We start from the raw sequence: 13,783 nt of genomic DNA, 5'->3' as shown, positions 1-13,783 counted from the left end.
GGCAGCGAGCGCGGCGCGGCGCGCCCCTGCGGAGGCTGCGGGGGCACGGCTGCCGCCGCAGCGCCTTGCTCCGCCGCAGCGCCTTGCTCCGCTGCCCACCTTGCGGCACTGCCGCGGCCCCTGGAGGTCTTGGCCGCCCCCGAGCAGCGGAGAGCAGCTGCGGCCGGGCCGGCGCTGCGGCGGCGGATGCTGGGGCCGCCGCCCCGATTGCTGCACGGGGACTGCGCGGCTGGAGGATGCTCCGGTGGCCGGCCTGAAAAGGAGGAAAAAAGGAGGAATTTAAGCATCCTGGTCTTTTTTTTTTTTTTTTTTTTTTTTTTTTTTTTTTCTCCTCGTTAAGTGAACGTGACTAAAGAAGACAGGTATTTTGGCAAGAGGAACCTCGGCATAATTATTCGTGGTTTTTTAATGTTGTACCAAGGTCTTCAAGCGAAAGAAATAATCGTATTTTTACATGATGTAGGGAAGCGCAAGGACTGCAAGTGAAAAACACTGTAACAGCAAAGGCAGGAAAGGCTGCAAAAGCAAAATACCGAACTGAGATCTCTGGGGATTTTTTTAGGGAAATTGCACAATTACTACGAGTTTCCACTCATATGTAAGGGCTGACTTAACACCCAGTGAGCTCTTTATTCCTGAGAATAAGTTCAAAACCCATATGCTATACAGTAGCAGTGCTGTCAGATGCGTGGCTGGCTCAAGGTTTGAGCCTGGATCTGCATTTGGTGTTTTCCAAGCAAGGATTTGCCCTGCAGGAAAGTGCTGGTTTGTTGCTTGGTTGGTTGCTTGGGTTTTTTTTTTTTTTTTGAAATCCAAATACAGCAGTACCACCAGCATTTTCATTTTCACCTAATCTTTGGCAAGATTACAGTTCAGTTTATTATCTCCATGTGTATCCATCCAATGACTCCTCAGAGCTGATCCTTTCCTCATCCCACCTTTCATGATTGCCAGCTGTTGGGTTCCCCTGTTGATTTGTTAATCTTTTTTTTTTTAAAAAAATTTAACCTTCTTTGAGCCCTTTATCCAACCACTTCTGTCTGCACTGGGTTTAATAGTCCATGATTAGCACATCCCAGTTTGTTCACACGGCCCTACAACAAAATGCATATTATTCTAGCATGTAGCCTGCCAGTTCTTGTAATATGCAGCTGATGGTTGCCATTTTACCAGTCTAGTGCTGCTTTTCTTCTCTGTTCCTGAGATGCCACTATACTGGCAGACTGCAGCTGACCTAAAAGTGTTTGTCTCAGACTTTGTTTTCTCTGGTTTCTTTTACTGCAGTTCTTGCAGAGAGTTCCCATTAAATCATTCTGTTAGAATCAAGAAGATTTTGTGAAACCCCTAACATCTGTATCCACGTCCCACATGGTGACTCTGCAATGAACCCAACTACCCCAGAGACTAACTCTTTCACCTCCAACTGGTTTCTGTAGTCCGTGAAGATTTGCACATGTGGAGTCTTGAATCAGCACTTTTGTTCCACCTCTGCATTCCTTCATTCTTGACCAGTGGTTCGTCTGCTCTACTCAAGCCTTGTAGATGTCCTATAAAGAGTTGTAGGCCATTGTAGCCATTTGGTGACTCTGTAGTGTTTTCAGTTTAAAGCACGAGTTTTGAAACTGTGATTTGTAGGAAATTTTGGAGGCTAACAGTAGGCTGTAGGTCCAAAAAGACTGGAAACAAATGCTCTAGCAGCTACTCCCCTTCAGCTGTATCTTTTGGCACAGTTCGATGTCATCAGCAAAATACAGTTTTCATTGATTCTTGTACAAGGGATGCACAAAGCATGCCAGTATACTGAAACCCAGAGGAACTTTCCATCTCTTTAACCCTACTGCAGAAATTCCCAGTTCCTCCAGATAGTTTGTTTATTTGGATTTAATTAGTTTAAAAAAGCCTTTCAAAAATCATAAGCTTAATCAAGTCCATATACTTGCTTTTGAACAAGAGTCACTACATATGGTATAAAAGGGTATTACCATAGCAATCTGGACTCTCACCTTAACCTGTACTCCTGCTACAATGGAAACAAAGCCAAAGACAGTTCCAAAGGAGAGGGATGTCTTTTGCTGGCCTCTTCCTTTCTTTTCTCCCACCTCTCATGTCCCCTTTGCCCTCCAGCTCCAAATACCTTTTGATTTAATTTATCTGCCTCTGCGTTTAGGAAGAAGACAATATTGGATGTTTCTCTTTATTTGCAGCCCCAGTCAGCAAACAGGCTGGTCAGGAAGGTCAGGGAGGTCAGAAAGAAGAGATGCAGAGATTGAGGGACAGGAGCTTGTGATCTCTTGACAAAAGGGATAAATCAGGCATGGAATCAAAACAGAGGAGTAGGAGCGGGGTCTAAAGGTGATGGGTAGCTGGTGGAGATGGAGGGATAGGAGTTGCATAGGCAACAGGAAAAGATTAAGTCCTTCAAAAAGGTGGGTAAAAATCAAGCAAACTCAGACATGACTAATTCTGCACTCCACAGGAGTGAAACTATTCCCTCCTGTCATTTCTGTGACAGGCACTCCCCAAGGCCCCCACTGCTAGAGCTCCGATATCTGAGGCACTGTGCCTCACACCGGTGACGTGCTCTCTGCCGCAAGGGCCTTACAGTTTAGCATGACCCAAAGTGCAACAAAGAAGTGTGACAAAATATTGACCAGGAGAGGAAGGACAACTGCAGCCTTGGAAGGCTACATTGCATTTTATGTTATATGATGTCACAGTGATATTTGAAGTAAATAATGGACAAGTAATGTACACAAATAGCAGCAGCCCACCCTCCATCTCAGGCATTTCCACTGTCTTTTTTTCTCCCATTCAAGAATGAGGAAATCCCAGGCACCCGATTTAACCTCTTTTCCAAGGGCCTGTTGTTGTTGGTAGTTAGGGCAGAAGGCTAACACAGGCACAGCTGAAGCACAGCACGTCCTACTAGAGGTCAGAGCCTTTGACTTGTAACATTGTGTGAGAGCAGCAGTAAGGAGCAGCTGGACACGTACAAGCTTTGCTCTGACTCAGCCTAGAACAGCCCATCTCTGTCCCTTGTTCTGCCCTGCATCGCACTGTCACAACTCTTTGCAAGTGAGCTGGGTACAGAAGTTACTTTTCAGCTGGACCAGCTCCCAGGGAAGGCATACAAATATTCTGCCAGCCAGCGTGGGAAGAGTGTCAGGGGCAGGCAGGGGGGCAGCAGGGCTTGTAGAAGCTGCTGGAGACGTTCTGCTCCAGAGGCACGGGACTGGCCTCAGCTGTGCTTGTGCAAAGCAGGTTGTTTTATTAAACTGCATTTTCAGATGCCTAAAATGGATTTTGATACTCAAGCTGGACACCTTAGGTTTCATTTTCCTAGGGTGGTAATCACTAAGCCACAGTTCACCTCCACCAGAGTGAGGAGGCCCTGTTCCCAGACATACAACCCCGTCATCTCTCTTTTGTCAGCCCTGCTACCTGCGAATGAATGAAGCCCTTCAGTCACCAGTATTGGTCACTAACCAAGCAGAAACATGACCTTGAAAGAAACAGCTGCCTGGTTTTCTGCTGTGTCATTGAGTTGTATTAGCTCACAGGCAAGTCAAATAAGCTCCAGAGCCACCACAAATGAGGAGGCAGACTCTTTGTCTGGGAAAAAGTTTGGGTTAGAGGAGAAGGAAAAGAAGGAACAAGACTTCCCCCTTATGGCAAGATCAAGCCACTGGATATGCTTAGGTGCTCACAGATACAGCTTGAGAGGTAAATTTACAAGTGTTAAACCAGGAAAACACAAACTCTGCAGGAGTCAGCAATGCTGCAGTTTGCTGCAATCCCTAAATTCATGCCTATTTCCAAGGAGGAAATGGTCCTAGTTCCACATCTCTTATTAATGTAGAAATCCAAATTAAAGAAGTTTTAGTAAATAAAATTGGAGAAAAATCAGTTCTCAGCCTGCAGGCTTCTGTGCTTTGAAGAAACAAGTACCTTTTGAATCTTCAAAAGAGGGTACATTGAGGTAGAAAATTGAGGTACATCCCCTGATTATAATTTGTACATAGTATAAGCAAAACTCATTATAAAGAGAATGCAACTTTAAGCCACACAAGTGTGAATTTCCCATGAGTTCCTAATGCAGAGCAGTAGCATGGGTTTAAATAAGCCTTTTCAGTGTCCCTCACCCCTGCCAGGTCCTGGGATGAAGTGTGCTCTACCTGCCTTAAGACAGGGAAGTTGTTCATCCTTGCTAAGCTCCCTCTCACCACACACTAGAAAAAAAGTTCAAATAGACTGACGTGTTTCCTTCTTCATGCCAGGTCTGCATCACTTCTAACTGCTCATCCCTCTAGCATGGACTTTGTCCTCACTTAAGAGAGTGCATTATGACATGGCCTGGAGCTAACTACAAAGATAGCAATTACTCCTCTCCATAGTGCTGGCCTGCTTTTCAAGAGGCCTGGGCAGCCCTACTTCTTCAAGGAGCAAAAGGGCCTGAGGATACCATCACCTCTGGAAATCAAGCCATTAGGGATAAGAAGAGGAAGTGAAGGAAGGCATGGGGGCTTGTAGGAAAGCATTGCTTCCATTCAAGGAGCACATCAGTAAGAAGCTGCCACAGTCAAGGGGAGAGAGTAAATAATCTAATAGAATTTTCTTACAGGCCAAAAAATCCTATGAAAGCCTGGATGGCTGCACACCACATCTCTGAAAGCAATGACAAATCACATTATGGTCGAGGTATGTAAAATAGTTCTGTCAAAGCAGTGACTTCTGGCATGGCCGATTCGACTGAGACAGTCGTCCTTAGTGCTGCTGCCTGGTTAATGCTGAGGCCTTGAGGGCAAGTAAACTATCTTCTGGCTGAAGTGTTGGGCCGAGGCTTCCTCCAAAGGAGAGAAATGTATCAAGTGGACAAAGTCATTCCTGGTGGTGCCACCCCTGGGGGTAGCTCACTTCCATACTTTCCACCAAGGAGGAAGGAGAGAAGACCGAAGTAGTTGCTGTATCATCAACTACTGATTGCTCAACAGTTGCTGAGCAGCACCTGGAGCCAAGGTGAGCCTTAGCAAATAACTGCTCCTCCCAGCGTGGGACCCAGCTGTGTCTTCCCATTACCTTTCCAGCCTTGGAGTGCCTTGACTTGGCCGTGAGTACTGCGCAGCAGCACAGCTGCAGGGCAGCAGAGCAAGGGCTGCAGTACATCTGCCCAGCACTTTTCCACACACAGCTTTCCACCCAGGAATCCTATTGTCATGAGACATTAGATGTTTTAGGCTCATTAATTCTGGTGACACAATCCAGAAGTGTATTTTTACAGGGAGTGAGCAGGTGTCCATGGCAGCATTTTAGCTGACAGTGCTGCAGAATTGCTGTTCAGGAATACTTGGTTGTTCTTTGTATCTTGATTTGTTGCTGGAAAAAATGGTTGTTCTTAATATTTTACCTCTTCTTAGCTTCAGGAATGGCCTGGATGAGACAAAGAGAAACATTTGCACCCTTGAATGGACTTTGATCTAGCAGACTGCCACTAGGAAACCAGAGAAGTGGTACTAATTATTCATCTGTAGTATTGATTGTAAATGATGGTTGGGAAAGGGAATGCAAATAAGAAATTAAAACTAATGACTGTACCAGATTGAAAAAATATTTTAATTCAGAAAATTACATCATGCTTTTTTTTCCAACAAGTATTGGAAATCTGCATAAAAATTATTCAGTCAGAAAATGGGTTGCTATTGTTAAAAATAATGACAATCTATATCCAGTTACAAACTATTTTCTTTTTTTTTTTTTTTTGCATAAATACCTTAAATAAAATCTTTAAGGGTACTGTAATATAATCCTCCATCGATATTTTTAAACTGCTAGGCAAAAATATGTAGGCTCATAGAGCTCATTTTCTAGAAGAAACAATACAGTGAGTTTGATCCAAACCCATCTGAATGTAATTACTAGGATGGCAAACAGGCTTCTAATGACAGTCACAAGCATCATGCTTGAATCTACAAATTATTTAGTTTGTCTGAGCTCCCATTCTTTGTATATGTACCTATACTTTTTATTTTGCTGCAGCAAAATTCAGGACATTCTGCTGGCTTTGGGAAATTAAGGACTGAATTCCCATTGCTAAATATGAACAGAGATGCTGCTGTATAGAGGCTGAAGTGATCTCTAAAAACATAGAAAAAAATCCCTGTCAAGAAATTCATTACCACAGAGCAGCCTATTACAAATATGTGGTCTGACCACAGGGCAGGTACTTGGAAGCAAATCAAAACTGAGTAGAAAAAAAAGATTTTTCAAATTCACTAATACTCATTTCAACTAATAGCCCACCTGCTAAGTGTAACAAACCTGAACATATTGTGATCTTTAATGCTCTAATGTAGCCTTTTGTCAAAAAAACCCCAAAACCAAGCTTGAGACAATGTTGAAAGACAAATGAATGCCAGTGCCACTCTCTCACATACTGAGGTAAAAGGCTGATTCTTGGAAAGGCTAGAAAAATTCCTTGTCTTTAGGCTAAGTATGATTATTACTTACAAAGACACCAGAAAAATATGGAGAACAGGAAGAAGTGCTGAGGTCTTAGTCCAGAGCAAGAGCTGTGGTGGTGCATGAAGAGATTTACATTTCTCAAGGTGAATACTGCCCTGCTCTGAGACCAGAAATTAGTAGACAAGGTACTGCAACCCCTTCCCACCCCAAATAGGAAAGGGCAGGGTCTGTCTAAGTGGTTCAAGGTCTGGGCAAGTAAGGGCTCAAGTCCTTGGGGGGAAGAGGGGGTTAGTGAAAGGAGTTCAGGCAAATGCTCCATTTGAATGACAAATGCTTCACCACTGTGACTTCTTTTCACAGCTGACTGCGTTTAGGAAGAGGCTTGAAGGATTGCAGCCTGAAGCAGTTGACCTTTCCCACCTCCCTTTCCAGGAAGCTGGAGGTCAAATTAAAGGTTCTGAGTTCCATGGCACGCTAAACACCACGGGTGGGGTGGGTCTCATGGCTGTGCCTGAAAGGAAGCACCATCAGAAGGGCTGCAGGTGGGGCCAATGGCCACAGGGCCATCAGCTCCTGGGAAAGCAGCTGCAGCCCCAGGGAAGTGAGCTGAGCCACTCCTGGTGCACAACTGTGATGCCATGGAGTCCAGCTCCATAGAGTCTTTCTACTTCGAATTCTGCAATAGTTTTGTTTTTCCTTTCAGACTTCTCAAATGGTTTCGAATTGTCAAGCAATCAGAAATAAAGCCTGGAAGAAGTGAAAAAAAATTTTTTTTGAATCTTAAGAGTGATTTTTATGGGTATGTATATCTCCTATCTCTGTTGATGTCCTACAAATAAGAAAAAAGGATTAAAAAATAACCTTGAAGTTAATTTTTAATACAGGAATCATAATTAATTGAAACTGCAGAAATTAATTTTGAACTAAATGCATACTTCAGGTGCCCCAAGACAAGGATGTATTTAAAATGACAAGTAAACAAAATCTATTACATAGACAGAAATTGCAGACAGAATAAAATTTAAACAAGTCATTATTTGAAATACAAAAATGTAATATATAGGTTATTTTAAAATAAGTTAGATGAATTATTTTTCTACTTTCTTTTCCCACCTTTCTAAATCTTGTGGAAGGACATGTGCCTCAGGCAAACTCTGGAATGATTTCCTTTTTGGTAAAAGAGTCTTTCTGTTTCAAAAGCTATCTGGTCAGAAATATAGCTAAAGCTATACAGGAGGATGGGTAAAGCTTTTGATTTAGTACTCCATTAATGTTAGGAAAGATGTTTAATACTCTAGTTTCTGAAGTGTCTTTACTGTCAGATATCACCCTATATCAGTATGCAACATTCACTCCCAAAAATGTCTGCTACCCTCTTTTTGTTTGTTTGTGGTTTTTTTGTTTTTTTGGGTTTTTTTTTTTTTTTTTGTAACAAGGTAAATTAAAAAAGCTAAGTTATTTTCTTGGTTAATATTAATTCACTTCCAAGGGACCTGTTAGAGGGGGATCAGTTGTGCTGTGTTGGCTGGAACAATCCTGGTGTGCAACCCCTTTTTTTTGACATCTTCAGACACTGTTTTCTTACAGTCTGCATAGCCTGCTCCTGCCTTTGCAGCCTTACATGCTCCATGGGGTACCCTCTGGGATACTTTTTGGGGGCTGTTGTGTGAGTGTTTTAGCTACAGTAAAATCTGATTTCCCCATCTCTAACTACAAGATAGGGTAACAGAAAAAAAATGTAGAGAAACTCCTATAACCCTGTAATCTAGCTGGCATATACCGTGGTTGTTCCCCTCCATCTTATCTGCCAAACACCAGATGAATCTGCTGCTATGCCAGCAGATTAATTCCCATGCAGCAACAGTGTGGACAGGGCCTGGAAACAATGGAAGAGAGGCAGAGGGAGAGAAAACCTTCCCTCTTCCACATAGTGATCCTATCCACAGCAACGGGGACGCAGCAACAGAGGCTTTCCCTCTAGTTGCAGCAAGCCACAGCAGTGCTGAAACACTGCTCCCTTCTTCAGTGCTGTGCTGGTGCCACCACTTTTTGACTTATCATAACATTTATATCAATGAGCCCAAATTATAATTTTAAAAAATGGGATTATTTTACTGTCTTGAATTCCTTGAACTGGTGACCAGATCTTAAGAGCTGATGAAGAAACGTTCATGAAGAAAGAAATAATTTATGTGTCCATCAAACTACAGTGTAACAGCCGAATAGCTGACTTGTGTCTTTTCTTCTTCACTAGATCCTTTTCCTCCCCTTCCCCACTGGCTGCACTGTATAACCATAGCAGAGAGATGTGAATGGCAAGACAAATCAATGTGGGCTTTGAACTGCCTGGGTGTTATGTTCATGTCCTCTTTCCTGGGGCAGCCCTTGTACAGCCGGTGCAGGGAAGCAGAAACATGCTCTCTAATCACCAAGTCCTCAAAGGACTAAAGCAACGCAGGAGATCATTTTACCTTTATAGTGGTAGTGATACAGCAGTTACAATGTCTGCCCAAGATTCTGCTGTAAAATAACACACTTCAGGACTTTCCAATGCAGCTACAGGAAGTGTTGTTCCACTTTTTGCTTGAGGCTGATTTTATGAAATCAGAAGCAAATCCTTAAAGATCTTAAGATGATAATCTGGTTGGGTTTAATTTATGAGAAGTTTTTCTTGTGTTTAAGAGAGCGATTAAGGATTTGCTTTGAATAAACTCACGTCTCTGTCTGCTGGCATCAGAGTCAGGTATTTCTTTGTCTTTGTTTTAGAATGAGAAGCTTGTGTCTCAGGGCCTGGTGCCCTGCACCACCTTGTTTGACAGCATCCATCTACCGTGGGCACAGCTTGAGGGATGAACAGTGGTGGAAAGTGCCAAACAGGTGTCTGTCCTGGGCTTTTACCACCTTCCTCTTTTTCTGGTAAATATTCCAACACTGCCTTCCTGAGAAGCTGCCTTAGCAGGGAGCGAGGGCTATGGAGAAAGCTGGTGTTATTTTAACCTCAAGAATTAGTATATTCAACTGAGATAGACTGTGGTGTCCAACATTTAGCTGGTGTAATTTTATATACACATAAGCCTAGGTTTAGTAGAGCTGCTATGTTGCATGAGGAAAGGAAAGGGAAAGGGAAAGGGGATCTTCCAGTAACTTTTTTTACAAAAAGAGGAAGAGCAGCAGAAGGTCATCAAAGATTATAATATATCTGGGGTTGCAGAGACTGCCCTTTGAGATAGATTCCTGTAGGGCATTTCCATATCAGCTCATTCCTTGCATGTACTTGTTATGAGAACTATCCTTGTTTTTCCCATCATTGAGAATTCAATTTCTATTTTGTGACTCAGTTTTGTATTTTTTACCATTTCAGAAGATGTTCTATCCCTCTAAAACATTACAGTTTGCTGGTGCTGAAATGCCAGAAGGTTTGTAGTGACTTTCACCAAACCACCTGAAAAGTAGGTCAGTAGCTATACAATTTCAGGAGAGCTGCAATGCCACAGCAGAAACTGAGTTAATCCTGATGTATATGATGAATATACCTCCTAACCTCACTGCAGGGGACAGTGTGGACATGAATATATCTTCATTAATCTTTACTCGATTGGTTATTTCCAAAGGGGAGGGCCTCATGACATTTTCTTTTTCATTAAATACCATGGGGCCAAATCTCTTGAGCTTGTTTGTTCAAACAGAGGCATCTAAATCCAGATTTAGCCCATAAACTCTCATGAGGGGAAAATAAAATTTCATGGTAAGAAGAATATGTAATAAAACATGGTTTAAATTAATTTATATCTGTAATTCCTCTTCCCAAAGTAAACATGCAATTAGCTTTATTTAGATAAAGGACAAACCTGTCATGGTGATGGTTCAGTTAAATGTGTAGATTTAGGTGTAAGCAGCTACACAAAGTCACTATTAAAACCCTACAGGAAAGCCCTGGTGTATTCTGACTTAGTGAGTTTCCCTTGATCAGTTTTTGCCTGCTGTATTTCATTTCAGCCTTGGTTTGTTGCTTTTAAATAGCTATTTTAAAAATTCTGAAATCTCTTTATAGCTGGCAGACAGAAAGCGTAGGCTGCAGGCAGAGAAATGGGAAGGGAAAAGGAGGGAAGGAGGGAGAGCAGATGTGAAGTACATCAGAATGAATGCAAACATTACATAATGTAACATGTAAAGACTTTGAAAACAACGTTAAAGCCTTTTTAGATTAAACTGACACCAGAGAACAGAGTAGGGGTAAGCACACTAAGCTCACATATACTGCATGGAATCCCATCCAGAACAGTTCCCATTGGGCAATAAACCCTTGGACTGATGTGATGGAAAAAGGCAAATTAGATGTCAATAACTTAAAATAAAAATAGAAATAGCCAAGTAACTATAGGTTGCCTCAGATGGGGACTGATGGGGATATGAGGGATTATACAAAGGATTTGGGTGGCCTCTTAGGTGGTGGGTAAACATGAGCTCCTGGTGGGATGTGTGGCTTCAGAGGACTAACAGCAGGCTGCAAGAAGCAGGAGATGAGAGGGAGAAACACAGCAGTAACCAATCCACTACTCAAATAACATCCAGACTTCAAAAGGCTGCAAATCAGGAGGGTGGTGGGAAAATAGCAACAGAGCCATTGCTGGTGCTGCTGGGATGATCAGCAGAGCGGGCTGTGTAGAGGGCTGTGACAGTCTGATGGCCCTGAAAGGTTTTGTCCGCATGAAGAGGGGACTGCACCGGTGAGAAGCAGCTTCTGTGCAGATCAGATGACAGTGCTGAGAGGTAGAGGCATGAGTGAGAGGACCACAGCTGTCCTCCAGGGTTTTTCTTTGGGCGAGGGAGCTAGAAATACCTATAAAAAATCTAATTATCTAGTAAATGAGGAGATAGCTGAAATGATCTGTCACAGGCTATAAGTAACACTGTTCAGAAAACAAAGTTCTAACAATGGCTTTATGGGTGGAAGCTGGAGCTGGGTAAGTTCAAGCTAAAAATAAAATGTAAATCTTGACCAATGAAACACCTTATGACAGGATGTGGTTAGCTTCTGTGTCACATTAAATCTTTAAATCAGAATTAGATTTCCTTCCTTAAAAAAATTCTCACATTCAGTCAGCAGAGGATTGTTCAACACTCTGCTCCCAGGGCAAAGGGTAAAATTCTGGAGAGTTATGCTGAAGCCTGCAATGATGCACCCTGGACTTAAAATCTGTGACTTTAGAATACCCACCCTTGAGCAATATGTGATTAGAAGGGTTGCAAATGTGTATTAATTAACAATGAAAAGCTAATCAAAGTAGGTTGATAAATCAGGCAACCATAAAGGGCAATCTATAAAAACAAGCTAACTTTCAGCACTAGAAAATATGTGGGAAAGAAAAGTGTTTCCAGTGAGGAATACTGCTCCTTCAAACCAGCCCTTTGTAAGATAATTAATTTATTGTAGGCTTTTTGTGGCTAATGCATACTTAGAAATTCCTCACTTATGCATAGGTACATCAATTTCAAAAAGTCCACGGAGTGTAGGGCTGCGTGGGGTTACAGAATTGCCATCAGGCTGTATATTTTCAGCACAGTCACATGCTGAAAGCAGAGATGAGACTTGGGTCCTTCTCCTTCACAGCAAGATTTTTTCTTTGAGTGGAGGATATCGGTGTCTGTGAGACACAGCTGAATGGCTCCAGCTTTGCCCAACAGAAAAAGGCTGCAGATGAATTTGCTATAGGAAAGTAAACCTTAGAATCATGTAGATGCTTGTGAAATCCTCTTGGGATTTCATCCCTAGTGTCTTAATGCGTCTGGTTAATTGTCAAGTGCCAAGTTTACATTCATCAATTAAATGAGAATGATTACAAACTGTCTTACCCATTGTCACAGAGGCAAAGGTTCCTTTCAACTCTAATAAATTAAATTAAATTGACTCAAACCCTGCAACCCTAGACAGATTGGCTTTATGTTGAGAGGCATTAGTTTGATTGACACCTGTCTGGTTGACTGGAAACGGTTACTAGAATGAATAGCATCAGACAATGGGGTTTTTTATATTATGGGAGGGATTTTACATGAATAGGGACAACATCAGCTGGTGGATGCAGCACCTGGGAGAAGCATCCAACCAGTTATATAGCATCAGTGGCTCTAGGTTATAATATAGGAGTCTTATGAAGCCCTGAACATGTGGATAAATGTGTGTAAATATTATCATTGTTGTTTTTTCATCCATCTAATTCCAGTTATCAAGCAGGAAACCCTGTGTATTTGCAGAGATCAACAATTCAGTGACAAGACATATTTCACATGTGAGATTTTCTCCACGATTCTTCCCAATTAGCAAATGCTGGAGTGACCATCAACACCTAGAGTTTAACTTTGTTGCCAGGAAGGGGATCTAGATGATCTTTACCTTGTCTGTGTATTTTAAAAAGTCTTTTACACCATAACAGCTGCCTGCTCACCAGATCTTCCTGTTTTTTTTTAATAGTTTCATCAGATCACTGTCTGCAAATGTAAGGCCCTACACAGCGTCACTGGTAAATCATCTTTGCTAAACCTCATCTACCCTGCATTTACTCTAAGGAACTGCTGCAACCTTGCATTCAGGATAGGGAAGCTATACTGCCACACCAAACACCACATGATTGTGTTCTGGCAGCAGGTGGTTGCATAGAATAGTAAAATGGTTTGGGTTGGAAGGGATTTAAGCTCATCTAGTTCCACCCCCCTGATTTGGACAAGGATACCTTTCACTAGACCAGGTTGCTCAGAGCTTCATCCAACCAGGTCTTGAACACTTCCAGGGATGGGACACCCACCACACCTTTGGGAAACCTGTGCAGTAAGTAGTTGTCTGGGAGCAGTTCTGCATCACTGTTGCCAATTTGGCTACCCTGCTATTACAAATCAAGATGGTTCTACTTAATCCATTACGCCTTCTTTCTCCTGAGGTTCTGGCATGTTGGACTTTTGAGAGCAATAGAAAAAACTTGAAGGAAGATGCACACATTTTTAAAATTTACTCGACTATTTTAAAGGCGCCTTTTGCTAACATGTTGTGTAGTTGAATGACACAGCTGTGTTATTCAAAATGCAGTTAAGCTGGCTGCAGTTTTGCAGACATTTGAAATTGAGGGTAGATAGCAAGGAGACTGAATGTCTCTGGTTATAGGCAGATCGCATCCTAACTGTATAAGAAGGGCCTAACATTCTTACTTGCTCTTATAAATTTAGGTACAAATGAATTTAAAGTGACAATAATCAAAAAACAGGTCAATGAGGAGGAATATACCAATAATTTCATCATGTAAGTGTAAGTGATTGACAGCTTAATGCATTTAGC

At 42.2% G+C, this 13,783-nt stretch overlaps 4 long non-coding RNA genes across 4 annotated transcripts; 3 read left to right on the top strand and 1 right to left on the bottom strand.

The window, feature by feature from the left end:
• The first annotated feature begins 96 nt into the window (after positions 1-96).
• LOC137471601 (uncharacterized) lies at positions 97-1,935 on the top strand. Its single transcript, XR_010997717.1, has 2 exons — positions 97-362; positions 1,285-1,935. It is a non-coding gene; the product is annotated as an uncharacterized lncRNA (long non-coding RNA).
• Positions 1,936-3,992: 2,057 nt separating this feature from the next.
• Positions 3,993-5,269, top strand: LOC137471613 (uncharacterized). Its single transcript, XR_010997722.1, has 2 exons — positions 3,993-4,957; positions 4,992-5,269. It is a non-coding gene; the product is annotated as an uncharacterized lncRNA (long non-coding RNA).
• On the bottom strand, positions 5,120-6,945 carry LOC137471609 (uncharacterized). Its single transcript, XR_010997721.1, has 2 exons — positions 6,505-6,945; positions 5,120-5,427 (listed from the first exon to the last, which is right to left on the bottom strand). It is a non-coding gene; the product is annotated as an uncharacterized lncRNA (long non-coding RNA).
• A 2,666-nt stretch (positions 6,946-9,611) lies between these two features.
• On the top strand, positions 9,612-10,049 carry LOC137471596 (uncharacterized). Its single transcript, XR_010997707.1, has 2 exons — positions 9,612-9,912; positions 10,011-10,049. It is a non-coding gene; the product is annotated as an uncharacterized lncRNA (long non-coding RNA).
• Positions 10,050-13,783: the final 3,734 nt, after the last annotated feature.

Source organism: Anomalospiza imberbis, chromosome 1, assembly GCF_031753505.1.
Source record: "Anomalospiza imberbis isolate Cuckoo-Finch-1a 21T00152 chromosome 1, ASM3175350v1, whole genome shotgun sequence".
Taxonomy (NCBI): domain Eukaryota; kingdom Metazoa; phylum Chordata; class Aves; order Passeriformes; family Viduidae; genus Anomalospiza; species Anomalospiza imberbis.
This window is presented reverse-complemented; position numbering and strand designations above follow the sequence as displayed.